The sequence below is a fragment of the Orcinus orca genome, chromosome 13 (assembly GCF_937001465.1).
Source record: "Orcinus orca chromosome 13, mOrcOrc1.1, whole genome shotgun sequence".
NCBI classification, from domain to species: Eukaryota; Metazoa; Chordata; class Mammalia; order Artiodactyla; family Delphinidae; genus Orcinus; species Orcinus orca.
The window spans coordinates 55,661,202-55,673,363 of NC_064571.1; the positions used below are offsets into that span (position 1 = coordinate 55,661,202).

The following is a 12,162-nucleotide window of genomic DNA, read 5'->3' on the forward strand; positions in this document are numbered from 1 at the left end:
CAATTCTTTCATGTCAAGAAATTCTTTTGATTCACTGACATAATACAATTCTAAAGAGTACAGTAGTGACCTAACACGAAAGCCTCTCCAAAAACGCTTGACTTGTACACAGATTCATTGTCACATTATGTTCGGGGCCATAATGTTTTTCAAGAGATAAGTAAAATAAAGAAACAGATCAGGAATGGAAAAGTCTACTGGCTTTATTTTCCTAATTTAAGGCATAGTCCTTAAGCAAAGCTAGCACTCAGGCGCTAGCCCCTTGGAGACCCAAAGAAGATTCTCTGGAAGCAGGGAAGGGTGGTAAAGACCCATGAATGGAGGTTTCTGGCAATATATTTGGAAGGAATGACTCTGACAATTTTTAAAAATTTCCACCAATGCTATAGACTTAGGTTCTTTTATTGGTTGGGCCAGAAACATAACTGGCCCATTTTAGGTCAAGTATTTAATTTAATTATTTAACTCACTCAAATTTCATTGAATAATATATTGCTGTTTTGTTGTTTGTTTGTTTTTTCAGGCTACATTTAACACAATCCTCAATGTTGAACCTCAGATTTCTGTCTGAAAAGCCCTATAATTAGTTGCACTTGGAAAAAGTAGCAATTAAATTTCTCAGACAAATTTTGTTCTAAACAGAAAAATATGAAATAATTCTCTCTGATTTACCCTCAGATTTTATGACCTGAGTTTAAAATACAACTATTTTATTTAAGAATTGAAGAACAAGTCTCTCTAACTTTTTCAAGAGTTGTCAAAACCAGATGTTACCATCCCCTTATCCCTGGTAAAAGAATTTCTCTAAAATATACAGTCAGGCAGATATTTTCCTCCTTTCCCTCCATGCTATTCTAATTGTTACTTCCATTAAGACAACGCTGCCTCAAGCTTTATATCCATGTCCAAAGACTCACTTATTTCTAAAAAGCTACTTCTTTTAAACTCTGAAAGACTAAAAAGCAGCGTCGAAAAACACCTTTCATAGTCACTCTCACAGTTGTTTTACTAGACTGAATATTTCACCCACGGCAGGAAAGAAAAAAAGGAAATTTGATTTTAAACCTAGGTTCTAGAGAGAGATGATGTCTCAGCAATTCATTAAAATATGCATTAAAAGCTGATTCCATACTCTAACAGTAACGTCTGCCCCCCAAAATGGACAAAAAATTATCTTTTAATAAAAATGTGTGCTCTATAAACTACATGATACAAATTTCCTTAAACCAAATTGAATCCATTCTCTATACTAAAGATGACAAAAATTATCCCACTAGCTGAATTTCATTGCCAAGCTGTCAACCTGAATTTCTTCTGTTTAAAAATAGCTGTTCATTACATTCAGTAATGGGCTGTCAAAGCACTACAGAACTGAACCTGTATCATACACAGAAGCAATTGGGCAATGTGCATTATTATGTTTAGATTACTTGCATTCTTTACAAAACCCCTAGGCTAATTTTAAATAAGATGGTTCACTTGAAGTAAATCAAAACCTATTTTATTTTACCTTAAAGCTAATACATATTTTCCATTTGACTCACTAGTGCAGCATTAATAGCAGGTAAGACAAAAAACTCATTGAATAGATATGTGAGCATAAGTAAACATGCACATATGTACGTTTATGGGTTTGTATGTGGTTTTGCTCCCTATAGTCATATCTATTTTTAATAACAGATTATTGAATTACAACACTGGGCACACCAAATTAGATAATATTGCTGATATGTGAGCAAGCATTGTCGTCTCCATGAATACATGATAGGTTGTTAACTGGAAGCATCACTCCTGCAGCATATAGTCTTTGATATTTTAGCATAGCAAATCAATTAGACATCTTTTTTTTTTTTTTTTTTTTTGCGGTACGCGGGCCTCGCACTGTTGTGGCCTCTCCCATTGCGGAGCACAGGCTCCGGACGCGCAGGCTCAGCAGCCATCCATCGCTCACGGGCCCAGCGGCTCCGCGGCATGTGGGATCTTCCCGGACTGGGGCATGAACCCGTGTCCCCTGCATCGGCAGGCGAACTCTCAACCACTGCGCCACCAGGGAAGCCCCTAGACATCTTTTTAACTAGCTAATGTAAAATAATTCACCATATAATTTAGTATGGGATACTGTGAACAACTATAAGAAAAAGCATATAAAACCCACAGCTGAACCTTTCTTCTAAAGCATGATATCATAACCCCAAAAGCATGCAATAACGGCTACAGGATATCAAAGAGATGGTAACCAAACTGATTACAGGTGACTTGTAAATATATCCAATGAATGCAAGGACCAGGTTAATGTTTTTTTTCCCACAAGTTTTTATTTTCATTAATAAACAGAAGCTACTACATTAGTCGTGTGAGAAGAGAGAATACTCATGACATTAAAAATAAATTTTACTTTAAAAAAATCACCTCTAGATTCCTACCTTGGAAAATAAAAGGTATAATGACTTACAAACTCATAGACTCCATCGTTGGTGAAGGTAAAATAAAATTCAGTATTCTAGCAAGATTAAACTTTGTAAGCCAAGTCTTCCAAAAAGAGATTGCAGGGCAGTAACAATAGTAAATTTTTTTTTAAGTGTGTTAAAATAAAGGGGGTGGGAGTGGGCATATACACTACACACATTACGTTTCAGCACTGTTTCTATGAGTCACCAATACGTCAGGCATATGTGTGGCAAACAGGTGAATGAAAACAAGAAGAAAAATATGCAAAAGACGCAGCTGTTGTATTTACTTACTTTAAGGACAAAATATTCTCTCTAAGATCTGAGATAATCAGCACTCTGCCTAGTTAAAAGCTTAATAAGCATGATTTACCGATGCTCTTCACACTCCAAGGTACATTGGAAGTAACTGGGAAGAAAATTTATTCTGTATTAAACTAACTCAGGTCCTCATACACAACTACATCTTATTCCTAAAGCTCTCCAAATACTTCATTTCGTCATTGCCCCATTAACAACATGGAAAATGATTCCGGCTAAAAATCTACTTTTGATGTAATTGCCCTGATTCAGTTAAAAATGCCCAAATTAGCTTTTTCAACCACCAACCCAATATGAATGGGATTCAGTGAACAGATTTACAATTAAGAATCAGTTTTGTGTTTTGCTAACTGATTAATATGTGATATTACCAACATAAATTATATTGTATCTGCATTGCTTTGTTTAAAATAAAAGAAAATTAAAATATTTACTATATTTTTTTCAAAAATGAAATGTTATTTTGGCTTTTTGGCCATGACATTCAATCAAAATAGAAAGCTTTTCCCAAAAATTTTATTACGAAAAATTTCGCATATATTGCAAATGTGAAAGAATTTTACAGAGAAGACCCATATACCCACCACCTAGATGTTATCATTAACATTTTGTGTAATGCTTTAAGTATTATATATCTATCCATCTGAAACAAATTTTTGATAAAAGATAAACATATTTCAATGGAATAAATTAAGAATAGGGACTTCCCTGGTGGCACAGTGGTTAAGAATCTGCCTGCCAATGCAGGGAACATGGGTTCGAGCCCTGGTCCGGGAAGATCCCACATGCCACAGAGCATCTAAGCCCGTGCGCCACAACTATTGGGCCTGCGCTCTAGAGCCCGAGAGCCACAACTACTGAGCCCGGGCGCCTAGAGCCCATGCTCCACAACAAGAGAAGCCACTGCAGTGAGAAGCCCGTGCACCACAACCAAGAGCAGCCCCCCGCTCATCACAACTAGAGAAAGCCAGCATGCAGCAATGAAGACCAATGCAGCCAAACAATAATAATAAATAAATAAATAAATAAAAGTATAGCAAAAAGATTATAATGCTTTACCGAATAATGAACCTATAAGGATAATAGTTACTGCTTTTGCTTGCAGCTAGAGTCTCATAAATGATCATCTCCATTTTTAAAAACTATGATTTCGCTTTGTTTTAATAGAGACAACTGAATCTAAATAATTCTGTGTTAGATTTTGACTGATTATTGTATCTTAATATGAAAGGCAAGATATGACAGTAACAGTGGAACATATTTCATCACTAGGAAAGAATAAGGTCCTCCAAGAAACGAAAATCTTTTGTTTAGTTTTGAGTTACAAAATGAGAAATAGGATAATGATTTTTCTAATCATTAACGTATCAGAAACTAAAACTATTCTAACAACACTGTGTCTAATATAATACATGTATGTTAAGGAAGACAACTGTTCTATTTCAAATCTCTACTTCAATAAAAGAATACCACCCTTGGTACTCTCTCTAGGAATAAATGTGCTTCTCTGGCTACAATAAAATTATTTTTTCTTTAACACACCTAAGATTCCAGGAGATATAGCGAGTTTACATCACTTCTGCTTTTCACTCATTTTATTTAAATGGGCAATAAGTTTTAAAATTTGAGTCACCAACAAGAATGCCAGCTTAACCTCTAACTTTCGTTTTCTCAGATGAACACTTGCAAAGAATGTTCAGTACTGCTTCCTCAAATCCTTTGATTGGGCACTTCCTGCAAAACTTCAACAGGTCAGAGAGCACAGGGATTGAAAAACAATAGGTAAAGCACATTTTTAATGCTCAAATAATTGCTTATAAATTAAAGACTTAAGTGGGAGGAAACTCTGTAAATCTCAAAGCCCACTATTATTTAAATAATTTTTAACAATTATTACTAGAGCTAGAACATTGTGATTTTGTTTTATTGAAATATTTTACATATCCCAAATTATTATGGGCTCCACACAGAAATAGTGAATTGCACTTTGTTATTCTCCTTTTTCCAAATGATAAAAAAGTGTATGCTAATTAAAATGAATAAGCTTTTCAATATTTAAACTCCAAAATTGAAAATGGCTTTAATTTGAATATTTGGTTTTGAAACTATACATGAGCATGCATGGGTAAAAGTGTATCTAAAAATACGTTAGTGTATACAAGATGTTCTTAATCACCATAAACTACGTCTAAGCAACTTTGGAATGCTTCATACAGCCTTTTAACATTTTTATTTGTTGATGAACCAACAATGTTTGGCATAATTAACGCTAAGATCTCCAAAACTCAATGACTGAAAATAATTGCTTCTCTTTTCTTTCCTGAGTACTCTGAAGCCCAACCTAAAGATTTAGAGCTGACTGGACAAATATAAAGGATGTCAAAAACAGTGACCACTGACATGCCATTCAAGGCACAGGGAAGAGAGTTCAGGCTTGAATGCTTCTAAACTGCTCATTGGTAAGATCAGCTATCAGTGAGATGCAGTGTAAGTCAGCATTATTCACTGAGCCTGCTATGACCTTAAAATCATTGCTCCTGGGGCATGTTCATCCACCAATTAGTTTATATGCTCACTGGAAATCCACTGCTCAGTAAATGCACTGGTCTCTCATTCCACAGTGTTGATGAAGTGTATGTGATGGCTTTCTCTTCACAACTTGACCCCAAAAGCTGACCCATCTCAAGCTGAAGCATTCAAGTCACTTGAGCACCCCTTAGTTATCAAGGATTTTGATACTTTACTTAAAAACTACCATAGATTTGACAAACACAAATGTTACGGTGACTATGACATGACATACGTAAAACAGTGAAAGAACTAAATTTTCCAGTTTTATTCACAAAAGTGCTATGTCAGATATTTGTTAGTACTGTTGAAAGAAGAAATTTCCTTGCTGTTTTTAAACCATTATAATTAGCACAAATCTGCCAATCCTCTTTTCTAAAATTTTGAAAACTTTCTCCTTTTGGGCAGGGTCAAGTCCAATGAATAAAAGGAGGCATATTTGGAAAATAATTTTAAGATAACATGATAAAAGGCTGGATCTAGAAATGAGAAAAAAGATGCCCAAGTTTTCTAAATATTGAGATATAAAAATTGAAGGTAGAGCAGAAATTCAATATTTGAGAATAGACCAGTGGTGGGTCGTATAAGTAAAAATGTCCTGAACATAACTGCAAACAGTTAAACAAAAGATCAGGGGTGGGAGGTATATCAGTGCAGAGATTGTTAGTTGAAATAACATGCCTGGGTTTATTTTCAAATAACTTAGGTTAGAGCTCAGAAATAAAACTGTCCTGATTCTTTCCCTTCAGGTTCCCACAGGAGGAAAAAATGTTCCCTTACTCTTTCCACAGAGTTAGAAGGAAACTAAGGGGTCAGCCTTGAACTCATTTCCAACCTGTTTCTTGGAAAATGATCCAATTGAGGTGTTTGTTTGTTTGTTTGTTTTAAACAGCTTTATTAAGATATAATTTACATGCTGTTAAAGTTCACCCACTTAAAGTGTACAACTCAATGGTTTATCATATGTTAACAGAGTTGTGCAACCATCACCACAATCAATTTTAGAACATTTTCATCACCCCAAAAAGAAACTCCATATCATTTGGCACTCACTCCCTAGTCCCCTGCCAGAGGCAACTACTAATCTACTTTCTGTCTCTATGCATTTGCCTGCTCTGGATAGTTCATATAAATGATATCATGAAATATATGGACTTTTGTGATTGGTTTCTTACAGTTAGCATAATGGTTTTTTTTTTAAGTTTTTTTTTTAGCATAATGTTTTTGAGGTTCATCTAGGTTGTAGCATGTATCAGCAAGTCACTCCTTTTTATCGCTGAAAATTATACCACATTTTGTTTATCCATTTATGATTGGGTTTTATAGCAATATAAAACAACGCATGAAAACAACAGTTTATAACACCTGCTTATAGGTCATCATTAGCGAAAAATCTCTTTACAGGTGTGAACTACATGTCACATTAGTTATATGTGCATTCTCAGTTGGATAGACTTGATTGACTTACAGAATTAGTCACATTGAGGGCTAAGATACAATACAGAAAATTGCTAAATTCTAGTAATACCAAGAATGAATAGTTCTGAAAAGTTAGTGAAAATATTCACACAGCAATACTTAGTTAAATTAAATATATAACCTACTCCTGAGTATACAGTCCAAAGAAATTCGCACATAGCATCATTTATTTTGGTGGAGAATGAAAGGCAATCTAGGAGAGTGAATAGCCAAAGTGTGGTGGATGTTTATGAAATACTATGGATTCACCAGATGCAACAAACTGGATGAACATGCAGCAATGTGGATAAACCTTGTAATATAATGTTGAATGAAAAAAATCAAGAAACTGAATACAATCTCTAAATAATACCCATTATATAAATTCAAAATACATATCCCAAACAACAGTATGCATTTTATAAGAATACATTTTAACAAATAAACAAACAAACATGAATAAAAAGACAAAGTGGCCATGCAGGGACCAATGATGATAGTGTGTGCGCCACAGACTGAAATGCATGTTACTCAACACTCTATCTAAGGTCACAGTAGATGTCTTTTTTGTATTATTTTTCAAAAATATTTGCTGCCCCTACTTGGAGAAGGATTACGCGTTTCCTCTCTATTGGCAACAGGCTCTACCATGTAAATTTCTCTGGTGAGACCCAGTATGTACATATTTCACTGTGTCTCTTTTCTGTCTCCTACAATTGTTCCAGAATTTGCTTCATCATCCTGCATCCTAGATTGAAGACAACGTGCAACAGAGCCACAATAAACCCAAGATAAACATACAACATGAAAGAAACTTTGGTGTTGTAAGCCACTGAAGTTAGAGGAGTGAGCTGTTTGTTACTGAGCGTAACCTATCCCATTATGACTGATATATTCACATACATCTACATGACAATTAAATCACTTCCAAGTTTATTTATCCAAAATTACCGTATGGCACTGATGTTATGGATATTGGGGGGGAGGGTAGAAAATATAGCTCGCACCTTGGGTACTATAAAATGAAATACATAAAATAAGAGGAGAATAAGAGGGATTAGTTTTTCTAGTGGAAAGCACACTCAATGATGAGTTATAAAATGCGTGTTTTAATCCTACTCTTCCTACTTATTAGTCAAATGCCCTAAGCCAAATCTCTACTCTGAATCTCAGTTTCCTTACCTGAAAATTAAGGAAGGAGGGTGTACTCTAAGCTCTAACGTTTTTCCAATTCTGAGGTCCATGTTTCTATAACAAAGTAATATTTAGATGGGTCATATATGCACTAAATAAAAATATAAATTTTGAGAAGATAAATAAAAATTATTTACTTGTCTTAAATGGTTCGATATACCAAAATTGTTCACTTTTCAGGATATGACATTAAGAAAAGAACACCTGGGTAACCAAGTATAGGCTGCCTTCATAAATGCTAAAATGAAGAAAGAAAAAAGAAAAGCCCAGATGTGAGAATCATCAATATATATGACAATGAAGGTAAAGACATAGGTGTGGCCATAATTCCTTGTGGTTATAATGAAGAATGACAGAAGATAAACATGAGAGCAAAGACTGTGATTGATGAAAGGCCTCGCTCCGGATCAACATGTGTGGATTTGATGCCACCAGCCCATGGCAGCACACAGGATATACAAGTGGTAGAAGACAGAGGTGGAAGAAAGCCACTGGGTCTGAACTTAGGTTGTTGAAGTGATTGAGAACATAAGGGAAAGAACAAATCCAGGAGACTCTGAGAATGAATAATCAACACCACTGAACCTGACATATAACTGACATTCAATAAGTATCTGATGACTGGATACAAATCCTGCAACCTTTCAACTAAGAATTTTACTTCCCCAATATTTCCAAATCAAACACAAGACCAACTTATTGATGAATTATACTACCAAGACCTTCTCTCTTCCAGTAAACATCACCTTCCATGAGATTAAGATCCCAAATAAGCTGTTGTAGGCTTTTTCTACCATCAGGCAACGAACAGGGTGTGCTGAGGAACAAGATACTTAATGTCAGTCAAGGCTTCAGGTGCTGCTTCATGCCCCCTTACCGATATCCCACACCATCACCAATCCTAGCTATAATGCTAGTTACATGCTATACTTAGCAGCCTCTTGATACTTTTACATGTTTAGCTACTTGTATATATGGGAGAAATACTGCTTAAAGGAAGAGAAATCTATACATATTAAGCTCTATTCATAGTACAGCAAATGATTTCTTGTCTCAAAGCTACATATGATAATGGACATTGTTTTCAATTCTTTCTTTAGTTTATTTATCATCATCCAAGTGCCTCTTGCTTTGGGGTTAGTCATTTTTCAATCAGTCTCCTCTTCACACAATGATGTGTACTTCCCGGCCTCTTGCCATTATTGATATCTCTCATTCCTAATATATGTAGCCCTTGTTTGGAAGATTTGACTTTGGATGATAATTTAACACTTAATTTTGTATTAGTCTGTGCTATTTTTTGTTTGTTTATTTTAGGTCAAATGGTGAGAGTATGCAATGGCTATTTGGTCAGATGGAGAAGGATGTCTTTCTCAGAGAGATAACAAAAGTTCAACAAAAGAAAGCAAGTTAGAGGAATGAGAGAGGATTCAAAGTATCCTAATTCTTCAACAGAAGAGAAATCAATGAATGGGGCTATTAATATGTACTTAATTCTAATCAACATACTGAAGTACCTAATAGCATTTGGTCTATAATAGTGCTCAATACATTTCAGAGTTACCTTCCTAGGGTAGGTGGTATTTTATTATTTATTATTAGGCAATAAAACATAGTGGTTAAAAGATCCTCCAAGTCAAACCTTCACAGATGACTGCAGGCCCACAGATATCTTGACTGCAACCTCATGAGACCCTAAGCCAAATCACACAGTTTAGCTCTCTTGAGTTGCTGACCTCCAAAACTGTGTGAGACAATAAATGTTTATTGTTGTCTTAAGCCACTAAGCTTTGGGGTAATTTGTTATGCAGTATCATCTAACTAATACACTCCACCCAGCAACTTCCCCCTACATTTCATTGGCCAGAATGTGTCAAAAGGCTCCCCACAAGCTCTAAGGTTATCCAAATAGTATTTTCACTGAGCACATTCTTGTCCTAAACAAAACTTGAGTTTTGGTTCTGTTATTAAGGAAGAAGGAAGAGGAAATGGACATCAAATACAGCTACTTCAACTCTCACCTTCTACTTCTACTGGATTGATCCAGTCTTCTTTGGGAAGGAAAATGGTCTTCAGAGAGGAAGAGATAGATAAAAAACATAAAGAAGAAAATGCAGCCTACAGTAAGTAAGGAAACAATAGAGGATCTGCTTTAAGAGTGTTTGAATCTACAGACAGGCCAATCTATATTCCACCATGCTAACTAAATTTAAAACTTGTATCTGTAATCCTCTGTTAGTAATCACACTGAGGAATCATGACAAATGGGAGAGAAAAAGGAAACAGAACTATAGAAAAGCTATTGTTGATTTTTTTGGAAAAGTTAAATAAGTATACAGAAAAAACTTGAAAAGTAGCTTAACATTCATGATAAAATTCTATAACAGATTATTAACTAGGTGCTTTAAACATGTTTAGAGACTAATGCAGTGTTCAAAAGCAGACAACAAACATTTGCAAAGAACAAGTGTGGGAAGTGTCAGAGGTTCTCTCTTGTTCCTAACCTTGCCCTTGACTTTTTGATATTTTTAATAGTGACTTAAGACATAAAAGGGATGCCTATCAAATGCTCATGTGACACATCTGGGAATGATACATATAATAACAGAATCAAAATTTTAAATGATCTTGACAGCTTACAATACTGTCATTCATACATCCGACAATTCTAAGAAGTTATTTCATGGATTTAATTTTCATCTCCTCAAAAAAGATACTAAATTCATCAGGGCAGGATTGAATCACACACTGTTTCAAAACCTCCTATGGGGGCTTCCCTGGTGGCGCAGTGGTTGAGAGTCCGCCTGCCGATGCAGGGGACACGGGTTCGTGCCCCGGTCTGGGAAGATCCCACATGCCGTGGAGCGGCTGGGCCCGTGAGCCATGGCCGCTGAGCCTGCACGTCCGGAGCCTGTGCTCCGCAACCGGAGAGGCCACAATGGTGAGAGGCCCGCGTATTGCAAAAACAAAACAAAACAAAAAAACCCTCCTATGGTATCCAACACAGTGTTTGGGAACCTAGAAGTATTTCATTAATATTTAGAGAACTGAGTTGAACTGTATCAAGTACAAATGTAGAAACGTTTAGAATCAATCTGTCACTTATGCAACGTAATATCCTCTTACTTTTCCCTCAGGCCTTATTACTTATCTCCTTCAAAGACCTTTTCAAAATCTAATTTTTCCAGCATATCCTTCCTAAGCTGCCTTCAGTCCTTTAAAGAAAGACTGCAATGGATAAAACTTTACAGGATATTTAAAGGCCTTTGCATTTTTTTCTTTATTTATTTTTATTTCAGTATTATGCCCAGTCTGTGCCATTAGACATTAAGCTCACAAGGCAGCTTCAGCAGTGTTTTAAGCTTTCCCCATAGAGTGAAGTGAGAATAGATGCACACCCCCTCTGCAGAGCCGCACAACATAACATTTTCTTGTTACAATTCAATATCATTGCAGCAAGATAAGCACACTCCATAGTCTAATTTAACAGACATGAAGAAGTCAAGCTCTATTGTTCAATGTCACAGACAGCCAGCCCTGCATGATCAACCTTTATTCTTTTCTGGCTTCATTAAGAGGATGATGCCTTTCAACTGTAGTGACTAAATCTGTTAAACTACAAAGCAAGAAATTTATAGAACCTTTATAAGAGTAATACTGAACAGCTTAAATGTAAAACCTACAATTAAATTCCAAAACTAAGCACTTCACCCCCAAGAAAATGCTAAGTAGTTCTTCAGCAACATTCCTGATTTACATACCCCAAAGATGACAGGACCTATATACATACATGCTGCAGTGATATTAATAGCAATTTCCTCAGGTAATGTTCACTACGAAACACGGTAATATTAACCCGTGCATTACAAAACTAGTGAGTTGCCCCTTAGCATAACAGGGACAGGAACTATGTTTTTTCATTTTCAAAAAGCCTCCTTTGTCAGATGAAAAAGCCCCGAGAGTAAAATATTTCAGTATAGTTCAGTGATGACAATGGATGTGCCATTAGATTACCATACAAGTGAATAAAGCACCAAATGATAGCGAACAGTTTTTTACCCTTTAGATTTTGATGTGAAATGAGTCTAATTATTTATTCATAGACTTTTCCTCTAAGGAGTTCAAGGCACTATATTTTAAATCTTTAAACACATATTTCATAAGCTCTAAAATC

The 12,162-nt window shown here is 35.6% G+C and overlaps 1 protein-coding gene across 2 annotated transcripts in view; it reads right to left on the reverse strand.

Moving 5' to 3' along the window:
* Positions 1 to 12,162, reverse strand: part of CAMKMT (calmodulin-lysine N-methyltransferase) — a 411,942-nt gene that overhangs the window by 296,653 nt on the left and 103,127 nt on the right. The window lies entirely within an intron of this gene.